This window comes from Molothrus aeneus, chromosome 1, assembly GCF_037042795.1.
Source record: "Molothrus aeneus isolate 106 chromosome 1, BPBGC_Maene_1.0, whole genome shotgun sequence".
Lineage (NCBI taxonomy): Eukaryota > Metazoa > Chordata > Aves > Passeriformes > Icteridae > Molothrus > Molothrus aeneus.
The window spans coordinates 23,747,886-23,762,339 of record NC_089646.1 but is presented as its reverse complement, the minus strand read 5'-3'; the positions used below and the strand labels follow the sequence as shown (position 1 = coordinate 23,762,339).

The 14,454-nt window shown below is 40.8% G+C and overlaps 1 protein-coding gene across 4 annotated transcripts in view; it reads right to left on the bottom strand.

Moving 5' to 3' along the window:
• Positions 1-14,454, bottom strand: part of ANKIB1 (ankyrin repeat and IBR domain containing 1) — an 88,752-nt gene that overhangs the window by 73,987 nt on the left and 311 nt on the right. The window contains exon 1 of one of the 4 annotated variants that reach the window (XM_066553315.1): positions 14,241-14,259. The exons of the other annotated variants lie outside the window; for them this stretch is intronic. The gene's annotated coding sequence lies outside the window, so the exon portion shown is untranslated. Of the gene's footprint in view, positions 1-14,240; positions 14,260-14,454 lie in introns of those variants that run through there. 4 annotated transcript variants of the gene reach the window in all.

Below are 14,454 nucleotides of genomic sequence, written 5' to 3'. Positions count from 1 at the left end.
GAGAACATTCCCAACCCCCACACTCCACCAGAAAAAAGCCACAAAAAAAGTGCATTTCTTTTTCCTCTATACTACTTCTTTTCTTGGGTTGTTCTCCTCCCTGGGACTCACTTCCCTGCCCAGACCAGTGTGAGACCTCTATCAGACTTCCCTGAAAGCTTCAGAATTTATAAAGTAATTTTTATAGTTTCTATGAAGCATGCACTTAGCAAGCTGGAAATCTGCCTCCAGTATCTTTTAATGACACAAATGTTGCTTGAGAAACTTACACTGTAGTTTCTTAAGTGGTTTTAATTGACACCAGAGCTGATACTGCCCTTTTTGTTTCTGATCCACCCCCCTCGGTTCATCCATATTTCCACAATTTCCCTTGTTGGTTTATTTTGCTGACTGAGAAGCAGAATAGATCTAACTCAGATTAATTACCTCTTCTGGGTTTTCTTTCTGGATACTGATGGTCCAAACAGCCAGAGCATGGCAGCAGTGATAGGAAGGCAGGACTATTTGTAGCCTGCATACTGTATGGAGTGGAAATACTTTCAAAACAGTGTTTATTCATACTGAAGTGCAGACAGAGGCAGAAACATCACCAATGTGCAAACTGTGCAAAGCCCACAGTTGGGTGCTAGAGGCAAGGCAGTACCACTGCATTAGCTAAAGTCAAAACAGTTTTCATGAAATTTCTTTTGTAGTCCAGCATTATTTTATCAGCTGTTACTCTGACAGCAGCCATACACTCAGAAAGGAATAGTGGATGGAGCATGAACTAGAAGATGTTTCTGGGTGGAGTGGGAGACTGCAGAGCAGGCATCACAGTACCAAAGGCAGCACTGGCTGCTGCAAACTGCACCTAAGACTGCAATAACCCATGCTGGGCAGTGTACAAGAGTATCAAATCATATAGGATACAAACTCACAACAAGTAACTGATATAGTGACTTCACCTCAGCCCTTTACAAAAATGTCAGCAAAACAGGTACCCTGTCTGAGTCCAGTTTTAATTTCACAAAGCAAAACCTCACATGATTGTTAATAGCAGCAGCTGATGCTGTTCAGGTGTCTGACACTAGGCAAGCAAGACCTGTGTGGAAAGACAACTAAAATCCCTCTCAAACAGGCTGTGAAAGGACAAAGGTGAGCTTGCATTTATTAAAGGGAAAAATTCAAGCCCTGACAGTAAAAAAGCAGGTATTGGTGAAAAAGGTTTAGTGTAGCTGCAGGGGCTCAGCAGGACTCCAGTGAGAACAAAGTCTACTAAACTAGCACAAAGCTTTTTGAACAAATACAGTCTTGAAGGGCAGAGAGATGAGAAATATATCTAATTTAGTCCCTCTTCACCTGCACTTTGGGAAAGAGAGATGTTTAAGAACAGTATCTTCCTTCCCCCCTATAATGTTAATCCTGTTGCACTATATTTCATAATATACTCAAAACTTCTGGGGGGAAAAAATCCATGGAGCTGATTTTTCAATTGCTGCTAGACATGAAGAAACAATACTTTATCAGTAGGGTTGAAATATTCATTAGAGGATTAAGTTTTAAGGTCTTCTGAAAATTTCAACAGGCACAAACAGCTTTAAAAATCTACTCTGGTATCACTCTGTGTATTCATACAGCATACTGCACAGCAAGAAGGATGTTCCAATTGCAGTAAACTACTCTCTAGAAAATACAGAAGGCAAAAAAAGCAATAGACAGGAAATGAGACAAATGGAAGACTATTTGTTATAAAGTAAAGTAAGAAGTATCTCTGAAGCAAGCATCTAACAGCTTAAAAACCAGCCTTGACTAACAATATACAGTAATCAAAATATACCTCTATAAAGAGAGGAAATAAATAAAAGAGACTCCCTTTTCAAAGGTTTGAGTGGTTTGCATGAAAACCTATTGTGTTGCAACAGAAAGGCATGAGGCTGGAATGTTCCAGGAAACAGGGAGGATGGAACCAGCTACTCTAAAAGGCATATACTCCACCTATGCAAAAGCTTGCTCACTTTTTCAGGATGTAATCAAGTGTCTGAGTGACATGGAAATCTTATTTCCTAATCAATTAGAATGGCAAACTATTTTAAAAATATCAAAACTTTGCATTTTGCAGCCTTATATCTCACTGAATCAATTTTGAAAACAGAATACTGCTCTCATATCTTCAGCTCTGAGTGGATAGATTTTAAAGCCACTTTCATTTCATAGAATGTAGCAGATTTAAATAAAAATGATTTGTTATCCCTCAACTGTAGGGAACAGGGGCCACAATTATTGCATCAGAACATTTCTTGTGTGCCCTCAGCTGTTTGGATACAGCAGCAGTGTGGGCAGTTTAGAAAGAGAACAGGAATCATCAGAGTTACAGTAAGCAGGCTCAGGCAGTACTGGGGAAAATAAAAGTATACAGTAACTAAAACAAGGCATGATTAGGGTGGACTGTCTGGCTTTTAGGAATGTGAAAGGATTTAGTTTCACAGTAAGCCATGGGCAGACTGTTTCAAGAATATGTTTTCTGTTCAAAGTTCATACTGAGGTTTTATGTTTCAAAAAACTTTTTTGAACACCTCCATTTAGCAATAACCCAGTGTGCTTTGATCTGAATGTCATCATTCCTTTGAAGAAGCTAAAACATGCTGAAGTTTCATGGAAATCTGTTTGGTTTTCCTAGAAATTATATTAGTCATACAGAAGTTATTCCCAAAAAATACATGGGTTTGGGTTGTAGGATTTCTTCCCTTGCACTCATGAGTAGATTCTAAAATTGAGAACATTTGTATATTTCCAAAATACTGAAGGACATAATTATCAGTAACTCTTCACAGCTACCCTAATACCACAACATAACAAAACTGAAATTTATTCAGTATACTTTTCAGGCTTGTGACTAATTAAACAGAAATTTGACTCATTGTCTTCATCATCTATTTATATAGTAGAAAATTATACACATAGCTAGAAGAAGGGGGGAGGGATAAAAAAAGTTAACTAATCATCTTCTTAAGACTTATTTCAAAACTCTGGTAATCTGTATTGATTTCTTACTCATATATACATGAAGCAAAAAAACCCCCAGGATTTCTGAATGAACTTAAAAGGTATTACTATGAAATAAAGACAAATCAAGAGGCAACTTACATCACATTTATAGTAAAATACTGTGACTGTTTTATTAAGCTTTGCACACTTTACATTGCAAATACATCCAGAGTAACAAAGACTAAACCAAATCATCCCTTTTTAATTAAAGATTACAACAAAGTATTTTATACTAGAACATGCCTGTCTAACTCCTATTCCAGACAAGTGAATTTAACTTTCTATTTAAGTAATAATAAACTTTCTTTATTAAGCGAGTAATTATAAACTTAAAGCAGCTTGCTTATTGAGAAAGTCTGAATTCATGAATTTTGGGGGGAAAAAAAAACCCAAACCAACCAACCACACAAAAAATACCCAACCTCAACAAACAAATAAAACCCAGAATAAGCCAGTATTCCAATTACAATTATTAATTTATTTCATTGCCTGAAAGAATGCATCAGTAATTGCTCTACTTCTACTAATAGTAAGCCATATTACAGAAAAAAATTCCTAACATCCAACACTCTGGAAAAATATCTCATTAAGGATTAGTCTATTTCATGACAGAAATGTGAAAATTGAAAACATTAAACTGATCACTTAAAATCTTTGACTACACAGAAGTCAGGTTAAAAATCAGGGTTTGAGCCATATAGTACAGTTTATTTAAGATGACAACATTGCTCTCTTCTGCAGAACTCCATAGCTCTCTGGGCCAAACACATCAGCTGGGTCAGAACCAGTTGTATGCAGAGGAGAGAGAAAACAGTTGGGCAATCGTACCATGAGATATGGAGCAAGCACTTATTTACATTAAAGGAACCTCTGGAGGTCAACAGTTTCTATCCTTTACTCAAGGTAATCCTCAGAGCTTCAAAGGCTCCTCAACACCATTCTCACTGCAGTTCAGAGTTTCTCCAAGTGTGGAGAGCCCACAGCCTCTTCAGACTATTTATCCCAACATTTGACCACCTCACTAATGGTAATTTTTCCTAATGTCTAATTGAAACATCCCTTGGTTCAACTTTTTTTGTTGTCTCTAGCCCTATCACCCAGCTCCTCCAAGAAGAGTCTGGTTCTGTTTTTTCTGTACCCTCCCATTAACTGAAAACAACATCCACTGCCCTAGTCTCCTTTGAACAGAGGACACTCAGCTCTTCCAGCTTTTCTTTTTACATTATGTGCTTCTGTACCCTAATTATCCTGGCAGTCTTCCTCTAGGCCTGCTTCAGAACGTCAGCTCCTCTCCTACACCAAGAAGCACAAAACCAGGCACTGTTGTTGATGCCGTCACACAAATGTCAAGCTGGCAGAAATACTCACTTCTCTCAGAGACTGGCTTCATTCTTGCTCAAAGGTACCTTGCTGACTCACATTCAACCCAAAGCGACATCATTTGCTGCGATGCTGCTCTCCAGCCATCGGTTCCCAGCCTGAACTACTGTGCAGAGTTACTCTGTTCCTATGTTCAGATTCTGCTGAACACCAACCACAGGGTTCTTGTCAGCCCCTTTCTCCAGCCTGCCAAGGTCTCTCAGAGGAGACGCCCTGCCCTCCAGCCCACACAACCTTGGTGTCATCCACAAGCTTGCTGACAGTGCACTCCATCACCTCATCCAGGTAGTTAATTAATATCATAAACGCAAAGCTGCACTACTTAATTTTACTGAATACTAATTACCATGTCCTGAAAAGGATAAAGGACTTCCATGCAGTTTAATTTTAACTAATTAACAGGTTGGTAAATGGGATGTTACAAAGAACTTGTACTTCAACACACAAGTCACCAAATAAAACCTCTTCAGTATTTTTTTTTAATGGGCAGTTTGCACTTGGTGACTCACTGAAATAGCTCCAACAAAAGATTTCTTTCCAACACATCCTTCTAAATATGGAGAACTAGATACACAAAGTATCTGTGTCAGTGACTTTCAAGAAGTCTGGGAAAAGGGCCTAAATTAACAGCCATTGTATATTTATACTGCAATAAGCTACAGAGCTATTAGCAATGTCTCAGTACTGCAGGCTGTGTACTTCCATACACAAACTTTCAGAGAATGCAAGTAACAGGAATTCTTTCAGAAAGAACAAATGCTTTGTCTTAGAATATTTAACTCACAATGCTTCACGGACCTAGATTATTTGCTAGTACAATTTTGCAGTAGATCTATTTCTATAGAATAAATGTGCCAGATCATTGCTGAAGAATTGTGTTTTGCTCTGATGAAATCTGCTATACAGCTGGGTCTCAAGATTTGAGCTTTAAAATATCAAAATCCCCAACCTATGGATATATAGATAACTCCATCAGTCTATGAAGAATTTTAAAATGTATAACCTGCATTATTAGTGCAGTTGGAACTTTGGTCTTCATAGTTCAGTAGGTACATACTTCTGCAGTTTCTTCACAACATTGATGAAATTCACCATTTTTCATTCAAGAAATTAACAATTTATTTTCTGGGCTCTACTCTGCCAGAACATTTCTACATGTCTATCTGTAGCCTTTCAACATAGTAGAGATAAACAGAGATGAACACATTCGCTCGTCCCTCAGCTGCTTAGAGATCTAAAACACAACTGAGCCACCTGGATTAAAAAATAAAAAAATGCTAAAAAAATGACAATTCTGCAAGTAATTTACAGAGGCAAGAAATAAGAAATAATATTTTTTTTCGTTAATGAGAAAAAAAATACTTATGGGGAAAATTCTATTGCAACAGCAGTTACAAGTTACCACTGTCAAAAATTAGTCCTGATGTGTGCATCCAGCCTTGCACATCTTACACACATAGTAGCTAACAAATACAAAGAAAAACACACAACTGCATATCACAACAGTAACAGTCAAACCCTTAGTAGAGAGAAGAGTTCATTAATAAACTTTGTAGTTTATTAATTTAATTAAATCCTACAATTCCTATTCTTAAGGCCACAGTAAATTTGAATAGTACCAGTATTTGATGTATTTTATTTGCAAAAACATTGACAAGTATGTATCATGACATTTTCTCATAGTTTTTTAGCTATTTCTCCAAAGGCTGGTTCATAATATTTCAATTATCATCATCAGTGCTTCATCTGAGCATCCTAAAAAATATACTATTGTTGTTTTTAATACAGTCAGTTTTGAGTTTCAACACAACATTTTTGTACCATTTTGTACCACAAGATTTGTACCAAATATACCATTTATAACTTTGTCATCAAAAATTCCTCTTAGAAATCCATTTGAAATAGAAGGGCAGGGAGGGCATTGCTTATCCAAACTAACATCTATGGAACTTCCCTAAAGCAAAAATTTTAAGTGGACTAAAAGTAATAAATATATCAAATAGAATTTTCTCCTCAAAGTTATTTCATTTGTAGTAATTTACAATCAAGGTCAAAACCAGGACACAATGTTCCTACCATCTCTTAAAGTACCTGCTGTAAGAACAAGCAGGGCTTGTTTAAAAAGCAGAATTATAAACTAGAAAAATCGAATTATTTTCTCTATGCTAAATTCCAGGAAAAGTGATCATCAGGTGAAGTACTTGTGGCAGAGGATCAGTTTCCAACTTATGTCCATTTAATCACAATTGATCAGAGACTATATAAACCAGTCAAGAAATATGCCATTAAAACATATATAATCAGCATTATACATTAAGTGTATTTTCCCTAAAAAAGCTTTGAAACCTCCAGAACTACATCTTTCCTCAAGGAAGTTGGGCATGGGAGGGGTGAAGTGAGAGATTACTAACATCCCTATAGGACATTTTACAAAAGTAATTATTTTAATTAAGACAATTACCATGAAAATTAAATTGTGTAAGAATTTTCACAATCATTTTTACCACTTTTCCACTAAGTTGTATCACAGGCTACCCCTAGCTGACATCATGCTGACCAAAGCCCCAGGTTCTTTTCTGGCAGGCAGCTTTCCAGCCACTCATGCCATGCCTGTAGTGCTCCATCGGGCTGTTGTGACCCAAGGGCAGGATCCAGCTCTCACCCTTGTTGAACCTCATACCACTGGCCTCAGCCATCGATCCAGCTCGTCCAGATCCTGCTGCAGAGCCTTCCTATCCTCCAGCACATCAACGCTTTCACACAGCTTGGTGCTGTCTGCAAATTGACTGAGGGTGCACTGGATCCTCTCTTCCAGATCACCAGTGAAGACATTTAACAAGACAGACCCAACAGTGAGCCTTGGGGAACACTAGTGACAGCCACCAACTGGATGTAACTCTCTTCACCATCACTCTGTGAGCCTGGACATCCAGACACTTTTTTTGCCCAGAGAAGAGTATGCCAGTGGAAACAGTTTTTCCAGGAGAATGCTATCAGAAATGGTGTCAAAGGCTTTACTGATGTCTAGGTAGACAACTTCTGCAGCCTTTTACTCATCCACTAAGCAGGTTAGTCTGTCCTAGAAGATAAGCTTGGTTTAGCAGGACCTGGCTTTCAAAACACCCTGGCTGTCCTATATGTGCCATGGGATGGCTCTCAAGATGATCTGCTCCATGACATTCCCTGGCCCTGAGATCAGACTGACAGGCCTGTAGCTCCCCAGATCCTCCTTCCAACCCTTCCTGTACAGGAGTGTCACATTTGCTAACCTCCAGTCACTTGGGACCTCCACTGTTAACCAGGATTGCTGGTAAATGAGGGAAAGTGGTTCAGTGAGCACTTCTGCCAGTGCCATCAGTACCCTTGGGTGGATCCCACCCAGCCTCATAGACTTGAGTGTGCCAATGGCATAGAAGATCTCTGACCCTTTCTCTTTGGATTACAGGGCCTTTATTCTGCTCCTTGTCTCTTTATTCCAGCTCAAGGCACTGGGTACCCAGAGAACAGCTGGTCGTGCTATTAAAAACTGAGGAAAAGAAAGCATTAAGTACCTCAGCCTCTTTTCTTATCTTTTGTCACCTTGTCGTCTCATCCAATAAAGGATGATGATTCTCTTAGGCCTTCCTTTTGTTATTGGTACATTAATAGTAACACTTTTTATCAACTTTCACAGCAGTAGCCAGATTAAGTTCTAATTGGCTCTTCTAATTTTCTCCCTGGATAACCTCATGATATCCTTGTAGTCCTCCTGAGGTGCTGGCCCATTCTTCCAGAGGCCATAGACTCTCCTGTTTCTCCTGATCTCAAACCAGAACACTCTGTTCAGTCAGGCTGGTCTTCTTCCCCAACAGCTCCTCTTTAGGCAAATGGGGACAGCCCATTTCTGCACTTCTAGGATTTCTTTCTTCAAAAATGTCTATCCTCCCTGGACTTCTCTCCCTTTTAGGAATGCCTCCCAGAAATTTTTTCAACTCCTCAATACACTGGTCTCCTCAATACACTGGTCTGCCTTCCAGAAGTCCAAGGTAACAGCTCTGCTGACTCCCTCCTTACTTCTCAAGAATTGAAGACTCTGTAATTTCACAATCACTGTGCCCAAGACAGCCTCCAATCATCACATCACCCACAAGCGCTTCTCTGTTTGCGAACAGTGAGTCCAGCAGGATACCTTCCCTCGCTGGCTTACTCGGCAACTGTGTCAGGAAGTTCTCTTCCAGACACTCAGGGACCTGCTTCCTCTAGACTGTTTCCTCTCCACTGCATTGTATTTCCAGGAGACATCTGGAGATTTGAAGTTCCCCAGGAGAACAAGGGCTAGGGATAGTAAAACTTCTCACAGCTGCTCAGAGAATATTTTGTCTGCCTCTGAAAGCTGACTAGATGTAAGAGACTTCCAACCAGGATATCTGCACTGCTGGCCTTACCACTGATTCTCACCCATCAACAACCCTATTGGCACCATAATTAAGCTCTAGAGAATCCCAGCACTCCCTAAAACACAGGGCTATTCCACTGCTTCTCCTCCCTCGCCTATCCCTTCTGAAGAGTTTACAGCCATCCACAGCAGCCCTCCAGTTGTGAGTCATCACACAATGACCAGTTTCCGTAATGACAATTATACCATAATTTTCCTGCTGCACAATACTTCCAGCTCCTCCTGTTTGTTGCCTGTGCTGCGTGCACTGGAGCAGAAGCACTTCAGTCAGCCTATTTATACCTCCACCTTTTTTGGGAAAGAAGTCCTAATTCCTGTATGACCAACCTCAGATGCTTCTGTGGTTTCTAACACATGGATAACTACTGGTCTTTGCTGCCACATGGATCTTTATCCCCTGTTTTCACTGAAATGGAAGATCAAAGGACATCACTAGCACACTGTCCCTCAAACATGGGTGTGCTGCCCCCAGGCTTATCTCTAGTGAGCCTGGTTTTATCAGTTTCCCCCTTCAAGTCTAGTTTAAGCTTTTCTAACAAGCCCTTCTAACTTCTGTGCAAAGACATTTTTCTCCCTTTGAGATATGTGTACAGCGTCTGTTGCTGGAAGGCCTGGCAACACCAGCATCATTCCTTGCAACTGGAAGGACAGAGAAGCATACTATTTGTGCTCCTGATTCCTTAACCAAGGCCCTGAAGTTTCTCTTCATAGCCCTCATACTTCTTGTTACAACTTCACAGCTGACTACCTGAAAAAAAAAAATAAAATCAATAATGGATATTAGTCTGAGTGCCATACCAGGATAGGACACTTTCTTCCCACATCTTTAACCCAGGCCTCAGGGAAGCAAGAGACTTCCCTGAGAAGTGGGTCCTTGTCTTTGAGTCTTCTGCTCCTTTCAGAAGAGAGTCTCCTGTGACAGTGAGCTTTTGCTTTGTGGGAGCAGATTTGATGCAGCAACAAGCTAGATGAACCATCATCCTTGTTACTGGTTTCATCTGCAGAGGCTCCTAAGGATCCTAAGGATTATGCAAGGGCATTTGGGAAGGTAAGGCAGTCACAGAAGAGCCACACCTCTACTGCACTGGGCAGGAACTTGTCACCATTGCACCATACCCCTTAAAGTCACTGCACTCAGATGGGCAGGGAGAGCATAGGGAGTCTTCCATATCATGTCTACTGCAAGTCCTTCAGGTGTGTCAAAATGGTAATCACAAGCCACTGGGAAACTCCTTTAAGTAGGGAAAATCCCCAAGAAATTTAATGAATTTTTTCCAACATAGAAGCCTGCACATAAAAACTATTTTTATACAGAATTAGTAATATAATGCCTCAGTTATGACTATGTAATATATAAACCACACTAAGTTATTGCCAAAGAATAATGTTACTATACTGAAGGATGTGTGCAAACATTGATTTCTAGGTGTAAGTTTATGCACAAATATATACCTTGCTTTTAGAGGATTAATTTTGTCCCCTGGTCTTCCTTGACAGTACAGAATTAAATGGGAGAAGTTACAAGAGTAACTTTCTTTGCAACACTATAACACAGCTGCTCGATAAATCCCCACCCATCCCATATTTTAACTGCAATTATCCTCCAACAGGAAGAGTTCAGAATTTACCCTGTTTAAAATACAAATCTAAGGAAACCATCAAGTGAAAATCTCTCTTGAGCAACTTCAACAAAACCCCGAAAAGAAAATTCAAGAATATTAGTACTACTACAAATAAGCTTTAGGTCAAAATAAGTGTTTGCCTTATCTAAAACAGTTAAAAACTCTCATTCCTTTTCCTGTAAAACCAGGCCCCAGTAAAAACTCCTTCTTGTGGGCTTCCTTTAGACACCCAAAGGTTGCAATAGCATCTCCTCAGAGCCTTTTCTGATCCAAGGTGAGCAACCCAACCCTCTCAGCCTTTCTTCACAGGAGAGTGTGCTGTAAACAGCAGGCCTGTAGAAGGCCTCACAAACGAAATCCTAGCCCAACACAGCTGGGGGAAAGCTAACAGCTCTTCATGAAAACAACAGCCTGCAACAGAAAAAACAACTTGCTTCCCTGCAAAAGAACTCTACAGATAAAGACTGTTTTCCTCCACCTGTTTCAACAATTCCAACTGTCTCAGCTTTAAGAATGAAAACAGTATTTCACAAACAACCCTTTCTTACACATAAACACCTTGTCCAAGACTGACCAATTACTATGAGATGACAGCTTGTTACCATAGACACAGGAGGGTTTATAAAACTCTATATAAAGGGATATATAAAATAAAGTTCTAGATTTTTCTGCTCCTTAAAAGACTGTGCCTTGTCTCTCTGAAATGAGGTCAACAGCAACAGGAGAGCTGCTCTGTGTTTGCGTCCCTCCCCCAGACCCGCTCCCACAGGTTCATGTCTTGGCTGTTTGAGGGGCCCCAGATGCTGCACCTGGATGCAGCATCCCAGGCAGGGTCTCTCCCACCAGGGCAGAGCAGAGCGGAGCAGCAGAATCCCTTCCCCAGTCCTGCTGGCCATGCTGCTTTTGATGCAGCCCAGGATACAACTGGCTTTCTGGGCTGCAAGTGCAGACTGCCAGCTATGTCCAGTTTTTCATCCAAAAGTACTCTCGAGTTCTTGGCAGGGCTGCTCTCAACCCCTTCACCCCCCAGCCTCTAGCAATACCAGGAGTTGCCCTGACCCAGGTGGAGACCTTGCAGTTGGCCTTCCACTGTCACAAACAAAGACTAATATGTTTGTTTCCAGTAATTCTGGAAGACATTTAGCAGTTATGAAGAAAACAGCAGTTGTTACATTAGCTAGACATCTCTGGCTTGAACTTTCAATGTAAAATGTAATATAATCTTGCATGAAATAATCTTTCCCCCTAAAATTTACACATAAGTGTTATTTCTATAATGCTCCACGGAAAACTACTTGGTATTGTATTTTGGGATGAGGAAGCAAAAGCAGTAAAAGTCTTGCCTGATGATAATGATGTTGAAAACAGAATTTTCCGTGTCTTTTTGAACATTTCAGAATTTCCACAGGGCTGCTCTTCAAGTAAAACAGATCTGTCTTTGCTATGTGTCATTACCAATTAAGCAAACACAGTAATATGATTAGAAACGTAACTGGTTCAGCACACGTATCAGTAACCTCCAGCTTCTCAATTTTCCTTCTTACTGGCATGAGTCACCTTAGCAAAGCTGACAAAACTTCAACAGTGACAACTGCCCACAGCAACCTCTAGTTATCAGATTCCAAGGAGAAGTTAATGAACTACTCAGGTAACGGTAACTACATGACATCTGAACAGCAAAAATAAATTCAACAAACAAAACCCCTCAAAAGCAAATGAACAAATCCCCCAATGCAAAAAAAAACCCAACAAAAATACCCCCCCAATACACAAAACAAAAAGGGTCTTAAAAAACACAAATAAACAAAAATAATTTAAAAAAAATCACAAAGCTTGCTAGCCAAACTAGTTAATGATTAATAAACAAAGCCCTACTACTGAAACAAAAAGAAACATGGTGATAAGCAATCACAGCAGAGATGTCACAGACCAGGGTGATAAACTGTTCAGGACAGAATAAAACAACCATAGCGTTAACAAGGTTTTATACAGTGAATAAAAACATAATGACTTTTTCTAAAACCATTTTCATAGTTATTCCATTGAATAAAAGCTGACAGCTTTAGAAGGCATTCCTTTTCATATTTACATGCTTAGTTTTCTTTAATTTTCTGAAGTGTGTAGGCCAGATAGGAGCACATAAGAGATACATGTAAACATGTTTTGTGCAATAAGCCCAATCATGTACTTACATACATACATACATACATACCTAGTCCTATCTAGATGTGTATGGCATGAGCAAAAATAAAAGGGACTGCATAAAACTTACTTGCCTAACTTTTGGGTATTGGCTATTGATATTATTATTATAGTGCCACTCTTGTAACCCTTCTTTTAAAATTAATCTTGATTCATAATACTCTGCTGATGCATATATACGTGAATACAGAGCACCACCAACATTGTTTAGCTTTTTAGTAATTTATAGCCATTCTGTAATTCAGGAATAATAGACTGTATTATTAAAATATCTTATTCTTTTGATTAAGGACTGAAGTAAAATTTGTTGAAGAAGGAACTGACAGAATACAGGATCACAGAAAAGCCTGGAATTAAACTTTTCAGAAGCCTCTTCTGTGATTTACTCCATTTACTTCCATTTACTCTTTCCACATGCACAAAAAAAAAGAAAAAAAGGTTGCTATAAATTCTACCAATTTGCTTCTATGTAGAAACAAGTCACATGTTCTAAGTAGTTGAAAAACGCTGTTGCTTTCCTTATGACTAAAGCCTGTTTTCCCCCCCAAGGAAGAAGAGGAATTTTCCTCTGTACACAAAAGAGATTAAAGAGAAATTAATCCACCACACTTCACGCCAAAAATCAAAAAGATGAAAGTAAGGATAAAACAGCCATACATGTAAGGAAGACACAGTCTCTTCTCGTTGCTAACCTCTGCAGCCAAAATCCTCTCAAAAGCTGTCTCTCTCTTTAGTGAATGTACTTAAATTACAGCCCATTATTGATGTTATGTCTACAACTAAAGCTCCATTTCTGGAACTGGTAAGCACAGAAATGCACTCAAAGAAGGTGCAATCAAGGACGGTTAGTCATAATGGAGGGATCCCTGCAAGCAATTTAAGCTGTAGTATTAGCTCTTTATTCTGCCAAGAATGTTTTCGTGACTCTGTATATCCTCTGCATACTATATGAACTGTAAATAAGAGGCAGACTGACTAGTCATGAAATAAAAGGATTAATTTTTAGAAGTTGCCCAATTTCCAGTATGTGCTCAGACATGCCTAGGAGAAGGATACTGCTACGATACCTAGACTAATTTTTTTCCACTGGGTTAAAAAAGAAAGAAAAAAAAAAAAAAAGGAAAAAAACCCCAAAACCAAAAAAACCCACACCCCCGAGATCGCGAACGTTCAAATTCATTCAAGGGCTGCTCTGACGGCGTTACCGAGGCAAGAAGCCAGGTCACTCTGTCACAGCTCGCCCCGCAGAACACGCTCCCACTCTGACCACTGACACTTCTTCGCTTCTGCCTTCCAGGCAGGATTTCCCGGCTTCGAACAAGGCGGGCATGAGCCCAGCAGCGGGACCTGGCTGAAGCCAGGCCATCGGGCAGCTCCAAACTTTACGGCGGTCCCGGCCGCCCCGGGGCAGCTGCCACCGATACCCTCACCCACCCAGCGAGGTCCCGGGCGAGCCCCCCGCCCTCCGCCGGCCGAGAGCCCGGCCCGGAGGCGGCCTCTCTCCCCGCTTATGCCCCGGCCCGGCGGCCCGCGGCTCCCGCCATCCTTTCCCCACAGCCAGCCCCGTGCGCAGTAACCTCGGTAACCTGCCGCTTGTTCACCTCCGCACTCCGGCAGCTCCCTCCTCCCGCTCCCCTCGCCTGCCGACGGCACCGAGGCGCCCCCGGAGCCGCCTCCCGGCCCGGCCCCCCCGCGATGCGCGGCGCTGCCGACGCCCCGATGTGCGGAGCCTCCAGGCTCCAGCCGTGAGCGGGCTCGGCTCGCCGAGCCTTCCCGCAGCCCCCGCCCGAA